General features: G+C 38.5%; 1 long non-coding RNA gene across 11 annotated transcripts; it reads right to left on the bottom strand.

Annotated features, from left to right (window-relative positions):
* Nucleotides 1–3149: 3149 nt before the first annotated feature.
* On the bottom strand, nt 3150–13272 carry LOC309700326. Of its 11 annotated transcripts, none has more exons than XR_014274624.1 (10): nt 11507–13272; nt 10809–10970; nt 10448–10556; nt 10223–10342; nt 9919–10080; nt 5946–6059; nt 5444–5543; nt 5062–5219; nt 4577–4634; nt 3150–3623 (listed from the first exon to the last, which is right to left on the bottom strand). It is a non-coding gene; the product is annotated as an uncharacterized lncRNA (long non-coding RNA). The 11 variants fall into 11 exon arrangements; XR_014274628.1 differs by lacking the exon at nt 5444–5543 and having other exon boundaries at nt 3162–3623; nt 11507–11667; nt 12885–13272; XR_014274634.1 differs by lacking the exon at nt 5444–5543 and having other exon boundaries at nt 3177–3623; nt 11507–12965; nt 13171–13272.
* Nucleotides 13273–13763: the final 491 nt, after the last annotated feature.

Below are 13763 nucleotides of genomic sequence, written 5' to 3'. Positions count from 1 at the left end.
ATTATGTGTATAACTTGGAAATCTTAGCTCAAACAGCTGCAAATCCTGTTTTCCCAGCACAGGGACCTTCAGTTCTATAAGATAAAGCCATAAACATGTGTATCCGAGTCTTCTATCAAAAGTTATAGCTATTTATATGAAGTTGTACAAAAACGCTTTCTTTCGCCAAGACAGTGCGTTTCTCACTGTTACATGCATTTGAATGGGGAACTCGACCGAAACAAAGTATAGGTTTTCATTATGTGTATAACTTGGAAATCTTAGCTCAAACAGCTGCAAATCCTGTTTTCCCAGCACAGGGACCTTGAGTTCTATAAGATAAAGCCATAAACATGTGTATCCGAGTCTTCTAGCAAAAGTTACAGCTATTTATATGAAGTTGTACAAAAACGCTTTCTTTCGCCAAGACAGTGCATTTCTCACTGTTACATGCATTTGAATGGGAAACTCGTCTGAAAAAAAGTATAGGTTTTCATTATGTGAATAATTTTAAAATCTTAGCTCAAATGGCTGCAAAACCTGTTTGCCCAGCACGGAGATATTGAGTTTTATAAGATAAAGCCATAAACATGTGTGTCTGAGTCCTCTATCAAAAGTTACAGCGATTTATATGAAGTTGTTCAAAAACGCTTTATTTCGCCAAGACAGTGTGTTTCTCACGGTTACATGCATTTGAATGGGAAACTCGCCTCAGACAAAGTATAGGTTTTCATTATGTGAATAATTTTAAAATCTTAGCTCAAACGGCTGCAAAACCTGTTTGCCCAGCACGGAGATATTGAGTTCTATAAGATAAAGCCATAAACATGTTTGTCTGAGTCTTCTATCAAAAGTTACAGCGATTTATATGAAGTTGTTCAAAAACGCTTTATTTCGCCAAGACAATGCGTTTCTCACTGTTACATGCATTTGAATGGGAAACTCACCCGAGACAAAGTATAGGTTTTCATTATGTGAATAATTTTAAAATCTTAGCTCAAACGGCTGCAAAACCTGTTTGCCCAGCACGGAGATATTGAGTTTTATAAGATAAAGCCATAAACATGTGTGTCTGAGTCTTCTATCAAAAGTTACAGCGATTTATATGAAGTTGTTCAAAAACGCTTTCTTTCGCCAAGACAATGCGTTTCTCACTGTTACATGCATTTGAATGGGAAACTCGCCTCAGACAAAGTATAGGTTTTCATTATGTGAATAATTTTAAAATCTTAGCTTAAATGGCTTCAAAACCTGTTTGCCCAGCACGGAGATATTGAGTTTTATAAGATAAAGCCATAAACATGTGTTTCTGAGTCCTCTATCAAAAGTTACAGCGATTTATATGAAGTTGTTGAAAAACGCTTTATTTCGCCAATACAATGCGTTTCTCACTGTTACATGCATTTGAATGGGAAACTCACCCGAGACAAAGTATAGGTTTTCATTATGTGAATAATTTTAAAATCTTAGCTCAAACGGCTGCAAAACCTGTTTGCCCAGCACGGAGATATTGAGTTTTATAAGATAAAGCCATAAACATGTGTGTCTGAGTCTTCTATCAAAAGTTACAGCGATTTATATGAAGTTGTTCAAAAACGCTTTCTTTCGCCAAGACAATGCGTTTCTCACTGTTACATGCATTTGAATGGGAAACTCGCCTGAAAAAAAGTATAGGTTTTCATTATGTGAATAATTTTAAAATCTTAGCTCAAACGGCTGCAAAACCTCTTTCTTTCGCCAAGACAATGCGTTTCTCACTGTTACATGCATTTGAATGGGAAACTCGCCTCAGACAAAGTATAGGTTTTCATTATGTGAATAATTTTAAAATCTTAGCTCAAACGGCTGCAAAACCTGTTCTGTTTGCCCAGCACGGGGATATTGAGTTCTATAAGATAAAGCCATAAACATGTGTGTCTGAGTCTTCTATCAAAAGTTACAGCGATTTATATGAAGTTGTTCAAAAACGCTTTATTTCGCCAAGACAGTCTGTTTCTCACTGTTACATGCATTTGAATGGGAAACTCGCCTGAAACAAAGTATAGGTTTTCATTATGTGAATAATTTTAAAATCTTAGCTCAAACGGCTGCAAAACCTGTTCTGTTTGCCCAGCACGGGGATATTGAGTTCTATAAGATAAAGCCATAAACATGTTTGTCTGAGTCTTCTATCAAAAGTTACAGCGATTTATATGAAGTTGTTCAAAAACGCTTTATTTCGCCAAGACAATGCGTTTCTCACTGTTACATGCATTTGAATGGGAAACTCGCCTGAAACAAAGTATAGGTTTTCATTATGTGAATAATTTTAAAATCTTAGCTCAAACGGCTGCAAAACCTGTTCTGTTTGCCCAGCACGGGGATATTGAGTTCTATAAGATAAAGCCATAAACATGTTTGTCTGAGTCTTCTATCAAAAGTTACAGCGATTTATATGAAGTTGTTCAAAAACGCTTTATTTTGTCAAGACAGTGGGTTTTAGAGTCTTCATCATTAAATCTCTGGTCGCTTCATTTTTCTATCCTATATCAGATATTTTAAAGGTTATCTTAGGTAAAGTTCCATTCTCATGGTGAGGCAAAGTGCTTTATGTGTGTGTGTGCCCGTGTCATGAACGGCTATAAAAGGCCTATAATTAAAGAACAAAGCGGGGTTTGAGTTCGAGTTGCGGCAGACTGTCACTACTTGTAAATGGAACGCAGCCTTCCTACGGCGGACAGCTAATAACAGGAATCGGACGCGGTCCAGCCAAGTCCACAGCAACCACCATAGCAACCGCCTAGCATGACCTTAAAAACATATTCTGTCTTCATAACTATCAAAATCGTGAAATGATTTGCAAAGTGTGAAAGTGTTACAGCTGCAGAGAGCTATGGCGGTATCTATGGAAGCTGTTTACATAGCTAATAATATACGATGTAACCATGGAGACAGTCAGTCACTTGAGCTAGCGGTGCATGTTTACTACAGTGAATAAGGTGATTGAGTGCACAGCGTCCACACTCTGCAGGGGGTAAAGACATTACTTCAATATTGTTTTATATTGATATATATTAGCCTTCTGTTGACCATCACCTCAGGTTCACCATTACAGTTTCAGATTACAGATGCACACTGTCTAAACACATTCAAAAACTCATGTCTCAGAAATAAGCACAGCTGTTCATGTTTGTCATTAGAGTTTTATTTGTAAGAAAATTATGAACTTCATATTGTGCATTAAATAAAAGAACATTTCACAACTCTGAGTCAACAGAAACAGGTAACAGAAATGTCTCTAATGTGTACAGTGTAGTGTAAGCATTAAAAGATCATAAAGGAAAAACTAACATTTATGTGAAACTAATTGTAATAAAAAATGAGCAGGTGCTTTATAGATTTAAAAGAAAGAATCTGAAAACAACACTTTTTTGGTCTAAGTGATCAAAGTAGAAAACAGAACTGATGTTCAAGAACAAACCGTAGCTGCACTAATATTACACATCTCGATCGTTGTACTGAACAGACATGTTGCTTTTAAAACCACATGCAGTGTGTGACCATGACTGTTCACTGAGACCATGAACGCCACTTCGCTGAAGCATTCTTCTTCTTCTTCTTGCCATTAAATTGGAAGCAGAAGCAGCACGAGCTGATTTGATCTACTGAAAGGAAAAAGCAGAACATCTGAGTTGAAACCAGTCAGCTGAAATCATTAAGACAGGAACAAATTCAATGCAGTGTCTCAAGTGGCTTAGCCTGTTACAACTGTTGATACAAGCTAAATACGGTTAACACACAGTGTCAGGGAGCTCCAGTGTGGGAACTAGTGGCTTTAGGTTTGTAGTCATTTAACTTTCATCCATTCATTCATTTAATTCAGGAGGAAGAAATGCCAGGTTGGTGCAGGCTGGTTACATGCATTTGGTCCCATGCTGTCTTTAATTAAATGACTTGGTTCATTTTATGGCTGGGCTGTATGTGGGGTTATATCATGTTATTTGGGCAGGAGTACCTGTCCCCTGTTAGACTTAGAAAGTTTCTCCATAAGTAGAGTTTCTAACTCTTCTAGCACATCTGTGGCTGACAGCTTTTTGGTGGCTCTTTTTACCCCACACTGGTTGTGAGTGTGTAAATAGCCCCACTAGTTATTTTGGGTTGCAGTTAACTAGGGAGGAAGGGGTGGGTATGCCATGATTAGGTGAATAACAATTATATGTGATACATAAATTTCACAATGCATGCATATATCTCTATCAATTAAACCTGGCCTGAGGGCTGCCATTTTTTACATTCAGTTATTTCTCTTAGAAATGTTGGAACTAAATAATGAATGTGTTACAGTTAAAGTGAAACACTGGTCAGTGTAAATGGCTCATTGGGACACAGAAACCTTTAAATTAAACCTGATATCTAGTGTCAAACAATATCAAAGCTGTAAAAGATGTTTACATTCAGAATTTATAAAACTATGATTGTAAATAAATTCAAACAAGTGAGCTTTTCTCTTTGTGCTGAATATCAACACTGTGGTTTCTTAGACTGTAAGCTGTACTTTAGTGCAACCAGTTGCAGAAGCTGCCACTCCAAATGTCTTTTGATAACAAGAAAAAAATACCTTTTCAGTACACGGCCTGAAGTTCTTCTCCGAAATCTTCTGCAATCGGCTTTGTCTGCTGGTTTGAAGACAATAAACCATAAAAAAGATGATTTAGTCACTTTGTCTGTGTCATGCAGCTCGAATGTGTCGTGTAACGATGTTGAATAGCCGTCGTTATCCCTCTGCTGCGTCAGTAGGATTGTACTGTACAGCATCTCATTGATATGTGAGGAATGCTAATGTAACACGATAACAGACTTACATCATTAAAATATAAAGTGCAGGAGATATTTAGATATTTTTTATATTTATATTACATTTTATAGCTGACGGATATTACTAAATAGATAGAATTTACTAAATAGCTGGATGAACATGAAAAATATGTCTATAATAACAAATGACCATGAGAGCCAGTAGAATTAATTCAGCTGGACACTCAAAAGACGTCCTTAAATGCTCTTTAAGTGGCAGAACAGATGAACAAACAGTTAATCGCTTACTTGAGATGAAATCTGCTCAGCTACTTTGAAAACAGCTTCTAACTGGTTCCTCCTTTAACAGGATGACTGCTCAGGGGTAAGGCCATCATGCAATCCAGCAACCTTTATGGTTCTGCTTTGATTCACCAGGAACTATTAGGGAAACCTTCCAGCGCCTCCTGTGAAAGACACAGGCATAAACACACAAACATTTATTAACATGTTCCACAGTGTTCCAGTTTGATTTTCTTATCCTGTGGACAACAACGTACATGGATGCAGGTTTATTGTTAACTTTTGTAAGGTTTATTTAATGAACATATCCAGCTGCAGCTCCACTGTGATCCTGAACTGGATAAGCACTTAAGAAAATGTGTCAATAAATGGACAAACATCAACTTACTATATTTATCCAAACAGACGGGACCAATAATGCTTCGCTGAGTTAGAGACTTTAACAGACTCTTCTATGTAAGAATGTCTCGTGCTGATATACCTGCAAACTTGACAACAAAGGTTTTTCAGACTACATGTAGCTGTCCTCTATGTCAGCTAACACATTTACATTTATGTCACACTTATTTCTGCTTTCCCATTTTATAATTATTACTTACATTTTGATTAGATACCTTGAGTTTGTAAATGATCAGATTACATAATTGGAATACAATGTATCCAATTCAGGGTTGCGGGAGGATGAAGCCTATCCCAGCTGATACAGGACAAAGACAGGCTGCCAGTTTATTGCAGGGCTAATACAACATGTGTAACAGAAAATCCACTTAAATGTTTGATATTTCTTATAATAATCATAATTATGACTATTATTTAAAGGTTTCTTCATAAATACATTTTGATTTTTTATAACCCCTAAAATATAAACCTGAGCTGTTTCAGATTCTGACCTCTGACCTCAGTGACCTGGCTGTGTCCTCACTGCAGCTCCCTCTTGGAAGTACGTCTGCTTCTTGTCTTCCCCCAGTGTTGACCGCCTGATATCAAGATATCACGTACTGTAACTGAGGAACAAAAAAGGACAAACACTTGCCTTCATTTAAAAGTACATTCATACAGAGATAATCTATGGAAACACACTAGTTCACAGTTTGGGAGGAACCAGTTCCTGTGAAACATTTCTGTATATGAACATCATGTGGAGAATGAATGAAATGAGTTCTTCAGGTGACTCAGCAGTCCCACACTGACAAATGAAATCTAGTTAAACTATTAAGCATATTTGCTCTTCTGAAATCTGTGTTAAACAACAACAAACATAAATTAGTAACAAAAACTACAGCTGAGTATAGGCTTTACAAACCACCAGCAGCCATAATGCTAAATTTTAATCTTCAAATGTTTCTGAGCTGTCTTCAACCTGCTTTTAGCACATTAAAGTCTCAATAAATAAAGTCAATGCAGACTCAATCCTAAATGTTCAGCACACAGAGACACAGAGGTACTGTTTAAAGTTTAGTGTTAACTTGAGTCACTGATCATTCACAGTATTACAGAGTCTGGCAGTCTTTGCATGATGTCCACGTCACTGTAAGTTTCTAGCTGACTCTCAGGTGTGCCAGCAGGAAAGAGTAATAATAACCTGCATCCTGAGGTTTGTCATGCAGGATTAAAGGAGCCAAGCTTTGTTCACACAGCTAGGATTGTATTTTACACTGACCCTGGGTCAGTATCAACTTCAAGAAGACAGCTGTAACTGTTGATAGAAGAATCACACACACATATTTATGGCTTTGCCTTATAGAATTCAGCATCTCAGTGCTCAGGAAATAGGTTTTGCAGCTGTTTGAGCTAAGATTTTCAAGTTATTCACAAATTAAAACCTATACTTTGTGTCGGGCAAGAACTAAATTCAAATGCATGTAACAGTGAGAAACGCGTTTCTCATCAACTTCATAGAGCTTGCTGTAACTTTTGATAGAAGACTCAGACAAACATATTCATGGCTTTATCTTATAGACTTCAATATCCCCCCAATGTGTGTGTGAGTCTTCTCTCAAAATTTACAGCTGTCTTTATGAAGTTTATGGAAAAACGCTTTATTTCACCACGTTAGTGCGTTTCTCGCTATTACATGCATTTGAATGGAGTTCTCGCCCGACACAAAGTATAGGTTTTCAATTTGTGAATAACTTGAAAATCTTAGCTCAAACAGCTGCAAAACCTATTTCCTCAGCACGGAGATGCTGAATTCTATAAGGCAAAGCCATAAATATGTGTGTGTGTGAGTCCTCTATCAAAAGTTACAGCTGTCTTCATGAAGTTGATACTGACCCAGGGTCAGTGTAAAATACAAGTTATTCACATAATGAAAACTTATACTTTGTTTCGTGCAAGAACTCCATTCAAATGCATGTAATAGTCAGAAACGCACTGTCTCGGCGAAATGAAGCCTTTTTGTACAACTTCATGAAGTTAGCTGTAACTTTTGATAAAAGGCTCAAAGCAGAGGGATAACGACGGCTATTCAACATCGTTACACGACACATTCGAGCTGCATGACGCAGACAAAGTGACTAAATCATCTTTTTTGTGGTTTATTGTCTTCAAACCAGCAGACAAAGCCGATTGCAGAAGATGTCGGAGAAGAACTTCAGGCCGTGTACTGAAAAGGTATTTTTTTCTTGTTATCAAAAGACATTTGGAGTGGCAGCTTCTGCAACTGGTTGCACTAAAGTACAGCTTACAGTCTAAGAAACCACAGTGTTGATATTCAGCACAAAGAGAAAAGCTCACTTGTTTGAATTTATTTACAATCATAGTTTTATAAATTCTGAATGTAAACATCTTTTACAGCTTTGATATTGTTTGACACTAGATATCAGGTTTAATTTAAAGGTTTCTGTGTCCCAATGAGCCATTTACACTGACCAGTGTTTCACTTTAACTGTAACACATTCATTATTTAGTTCCAACATTTCTAAGAGAAATAACTGAATGTAAAAAATGGCAGCCCTCAGGCCAGGTTTAATTGATAGAGATATATGCATGCATTGTGAAATTTATGTATCACATATAATTGTTATTCACCTAATCATGGCATACCCACCCCTTCCTCCCTAGTTAACTGCAACCCAAAATAACTAGTGGGGCTATTTACACACTCACAACCAGTGTGGGGTAAAAAGAGCCACCAAAAAGCTGTCAGCCACAGATGTGCTAGAAGAGTTAGAAACTCTACTTATGGAGAAACTTTCTAAGTCTAACAGGGGACAGGTACTCCTGCCCAAATAACATGATATAACCCCACATACAGCCCAGCCATAAAATGAACCAAGTCATTTAATTAAAGACAGCATGGGACCAAATGCATGTAACCAGCCTGCACCAACCTGGCATTTCTTCCTCCTGAATTAAACGAATGAATGGATGAAAGTTAAATGACTACAAACCTAAAGCCACTAGTTCCCACACTGGAGCTCCCTGACACTGTGTGTTAACCGTATTTAGCTTGTATCAACAGTTGTAACAGGCTAAGCCACTTGAGACACTGCATTGAATTTGTTCCTGTCTTAATGATTTCAGCTGACTGGTTTCAACTCAGATGTTCTGCTTTTTCCTTTCAGTAGATCAAATCAGCTCGTGCTGCTTCTGCTTCCAATTTAATGGCAAGAAGAAGAAGAAGAATGCTTCAGCGAAGTGGCGTTCATGGTCTCAGTGAACAGTCATGGTCACACACTGCATGTGGTTTTAAAAGCAACATGTCTGTTCAGTACAACGATCGAGATGTGTAATATTAGTGCAGCTACGGTTTGTTCTTGAACATCAGTTCTGTTTTCTACTTTGATCACTTAGACCAAAAAAGTGTTGTTTTCAGATTCTTTCTTTTAAATCTATAAAGCACCTGCTCATTTTTTATTACAATTAGTTTCACATAAATGTTAGTTTTTCCTTTATGATCTTTTAATGCTTACACTACACTGTACACATTAGAGACATTTCTGTTACCTGTTTCTGTTGACTCAGAGTTGTGAAATGTTCTTTTATTTAATGCACAATATGAAGTTCATAATTTTCTTACAAATAAAACTCTAATGACAAACATGAACAGCTGTGCTTATTTCTGAGACATGAGTTTTTGAATGTGTTTAGACAGTGTGCATCTGTAATCTGAAACTGTAATGGTGAACCTGAGGTGATGGTCAACAGAAGGCTAATATATATCAATATAAAACAATATTGAAGTAATGTCTTTACTCCCTGCAGAGTGTGGACGCTGTGCACTCAATCACCTTATTCACTGTAGTAAACATGCACCGCTAGCTCAAGTGACTGACTGTCTCCATGGTTACATCGTATATTATTAGCTATGTAAACAGCTTCCATAGATACCGCCATAGCTCTCTGCAGCTGTAACACTTTCACACTTTGCAAATCATTTCACGATTTTGATAGTTATGAAGACAGAATATGTTTTTAAGGTCATGCTAGGCGGTTGCTATGGTGGTTGCTGTGGACTTGGCTGGACCGCGTCCGATTCCTGTTATTAGCTGTCCGCCGTAGGAAGGCTGCGTTCCATTTACAAGTAGTGACAGTCTGCCGCAACTCGAACTCAAACCCCGCTTTGTTCTTTAATTATAGGCCTTTTATAGCCGTTCATGACACGGGCACACACACACATAAAGCACTTTGCCTCACCATGAGAATGGAACTTTACCTAAGCTAACCTTTAAAATATCTGATATAGGATAGAAAAATTGAAGCAACCAGAGATTTAATGATGAAGACTCTGGGTTCTGTAGTGACCTGAATGACTCTTTGCATACAATTTATTGAAGAGGACTTTAGAATGCACTTTACATTTAGACTGTTGCTGTTTAATTTTTTACATTGTTGCGGTGTTATGTCATGAATAAAGTTCACCTGCTGGGGGTTTGATGGATCAGATCATCATAATCAATGGGTCCTGAGGTTGGCGGGACTGTCTCTGGTGATGTCACCATGAAGGAACAGCATCTGGCACGTGTTGCTGAAACATCCCAGTACACTGGTGTAGTTTCCTCTCCAGCTGTTTGACATTTGACACTTCAACATTAAGGAGAAGAAGAAGAAACAGTGTTAGGTCAGGTGACCACATGGTTTCTAAAGTAACTGACAGGAAGTAACCAGGCCGTTAGAAATGGATGGCATGTGTTTAGAGTTACTGGAGTTGGGTAACTCTACTTACCAAAAGCAGAAGCACACAGATGAAGGATCAGATGCTGAATGTTGCAGGAACATGCTCGTGCGGTGGTCATTCAGTGCTGCTCCGGCAGGTTAGACAGTCCAAGACTGATATACTGCCCATCTGAGAGTTTGAAAACACACATGCAAAGATTTATTTTGTATTACAGTCAAAGTTGGATGTTCATTTTTGTCCTTTAAAAATGTTTGTGTATTTGAAAGCGCTAACATTTAAGGATGACTTGGATCGTCTCCTTTAAAGGGGAGACAAGTGTATCCACTGATCCACGTCACTTTACCTGGATGATGACTCCTCTCCCCCTCACTCAGAAACGCTCCTAATATAACCAAGCAAATAAATAATATTGAAGATTTACTTACATCATTACAAAAACAGGAAAAACATCTCCCTTTGATTCTATTTCTCCATTCCTGCTGAACATCAGGCAACAAATATCTCAATAAATCACAGTAAAATGTAAAGCACATGTTTTCTCTGCTTTGTCTAACCTCTGCAGAGCCTCTGTCAAGAAAAACATATCTGTAAGCATAAAACAAATATACATTTCATAACACGTCACTGGACAAACCTCGGTCAGTTGATTTCCTCTGTGCAGTGTAGACGAACATCAGTCAGCAAGTCAAGGTGGTGAGATGGACTGGTGTCCTTTGTGACTCTGCTGGTTCTTCTGAGGAAATACCACCGTCTCTCCACACCGTCACCATCTGTGAGCACAAACTGCTGCTCTGCTCTGCCAGCATGTAGGAAATCACATATCACACACACAGGGGTGAAGAAACATTAGAACTCAACTTTGGATACTTTAGATCTAAACAGATCAAAGTAGCTCTTAGCTTCAACAATCAGTGAACAGACAAACAATGATACCATACTGATTCTGTATGAATACAATATGGTATTTTCAATACAGGTGTCAAATTAATTTACTAAAACTAATACAGATATATGTATTTTTTTTTTATAAATTCGTTTGCTAAATTATAAGAATATATATTTTTTCATTTAACAATTGCAACTGAAAGAAATTAAATATTGAACAAAAATATATTGTCACATTCTGAGCATGCTCAGCATGCTGACAGACTTGAAGTTGCTACAGATTTTAAGAAGTGATAATTATAGGGAAAAAACTTCTCTTTTTCATCCGTTTAATCAAACATTTGATGCCTTAGATGTCTCAGTCCTATAGCATTCTGCAACTACAACTAAGCTGAAGCTTGGATTTGGCTGCAGGTGCCCTGTACATCCTTCTCAACATGTGGGTACCATTTAATCACACTTCTTCCTGAGCTTTGCTTCGTCACAAGACCAAAGGTGGCATCCCGTGTCACGGTCATATCATCATCCAGAAGAAACATTTGAAGAAACATCATGGAGAAGAAACATTTACACGCCTCCCGGTTTTGTTTTCTGATCCTGCAAAAAGACTGAGGACAACAAAGCCCAGAGAACACGAGATACACAACATCCAACATTCAGACTCAACAGCCTCCATAAATGAAGAGCACCAGGTTGGTTCAGTTATAGTAGATGTCATGGAATTTTTTAAATAAAGTCTGCAACACAGAAAGAGCTGTGATCATGCTATTTATTACTGTGCACAGGAGAGCAAACACACATCAAACATCACAGTTCAGTCATGTCAGCTCTGCCACTTCACGTGTCTCGCTATGAAACCTAACGGATCAATGGTTATGCTGTTTTGTGCCCTTGACGTTATCAGCACCTGTAAAGGGAGTTGTTTTCTCAAACTGCTGAAGTAAGTTCATCTAGTTTTAGAAACCTTCATTGAACAGTCTATAACAGTGTCACAACTAAGCATATGCATAAGCACTTAAATGCTTTAAATGAGAATAACATAAAATTTCTATTACAGGAGCTAGAGCCTGTCCCAGTAGTCATAGGTAGAGCACACCTGGACAGGTCACCAGTCTGTCAGAGGACTAACACAGATGCAGCCTGACTCAATCCTAAATGTTCAGCACACAGAGACACAGAGGTACCGTTTAAAGTTTAGTGTTAACTTGAGTCACTGATCATTCGCAGTATTACAGAGTCTGGCAGTCTTTGCATGATGTCCACGTCACTGTAAGTTTCTAGCTGACTCTCAGGTGTGACAGGTGTGCCAGCAGGAAAGAGTAATAATAGCCTGCATCCTGAGGTTTTTCATGCAGGATTAAAGGAGCCAGGCTTTGTTCACACAGCTAGGATTGTATTTTACACTGACCCTGGGTCAGTATAAGTATCATACAGTTTAAACGAAGCACTGAAACTTGCACATATTTATTACAGATGCACTGAAGCTAATCGAGATATTTGCTGTCAGTCTGTGGCTGCGATTAAACACTTTACTGGAAACTTTATTAACTAGTAACTTCGTCAGTCATGACAGAAGCTAATATTTCTGTGCTAACATCGTTTAAACAGTAACAGCTTTACTCCAATATAAGCTAACGTTTACACCGTAACTTTAAGCTAGCACCATAAAGACGGTAAAACACGTAATAACATCTACAAATGCATCTTAAAGCTGTTATATTAGCACTCGGTGTATTACTAACATAACCACATTAACATTATTGACACTCGCTGGTCTGACTTTTAATAGTCATTCTATAAATGCTGTCCGTTTAAACGGTCTTACCTGTACACACTCCTGTATCCACCGGATTGCAGCCAGAGTGGATTCTGGAGTCTTCCCACGCTCCTGTTAGTGATCCTCCATCTGGATGGATGATAACAACCTTCTGAACAATCTAGCAGGAGATGGTCCATATCTAGGGGATATGGACTGACAACAGCCGAAGCGGGTGAATAAAGTCACCCAGTCGCTAGCTGTGCGATTACCCAGCATACACCAGCACAATATTAGGCACAGCACCACCATAGACATTTTCAGTGGTTTTGAATGCAGGACATGGTTATCTTACCTTGTAAAATGCATGACAATAAAACAGCTAACCACCATAAAATGGTATTGTGTATGTATGTATGTGCATGTGTGTGTGTGTGTGTGTGTGAGAGAGAGAGAGAGAGAGAGGGGGGGGGGGGGAGAGAGATCAAAGGCGTGCGCTTATGTTTTTTCTTGATCAAGAGTGTGCCTCCTCTCTCTTATTGGATGTATGGTATAGCATGTTTATTCAGGTGCACCTTTGAAGTCTATGAGAATACTTTGCAGCCTGGTCTGAGTGGTCATTTCTGCACAGACACAATGAAGCGTGCACTCAGTTTAGAGGAGGCTGTTGCTGCAGTTTTGCACTCTCCACAAGCAGTGGAGATACTTCTGACAGCGAAGAAGAATTTTTGCCAGGCACCGAGGAGCTTTGCAGCTCATGTGCGGAGGAGGAGAAGGAGAAGGAGGAAGAAGAGCAGGAGGAAGAGACAAGACTGGAGGATGGCCAGTGGAGATCTAAAAATGGAGAAATCATGTGGCAACCCACACACGAAGAGGTCCTGCCATTTTTTCCTCCCCCCATTTTAACCCCAGGACCAACCCATTATGCAATTCGTATAGGATCAGCAG

The sequence above is a fragment of the Aulonocara stuartgranti genome (assembly GCF_965226115.1).
Source record: "Aulonocara stuartgranti genome assembly, chromosome: 23".
In the NCBI taxonomy this organism is placed as follows: Eukaryota; Metazoa; Chordata; class Actinopteri; order Cichliformes; family Cichlidae; genus Aulonocara; species Aulonocara stuartgranti.
The sequence above is the reverse complement of the archived record's forward strand: the minus strand, read 5'-3'. Positions and strand labels throughout refer to the sequence as shown.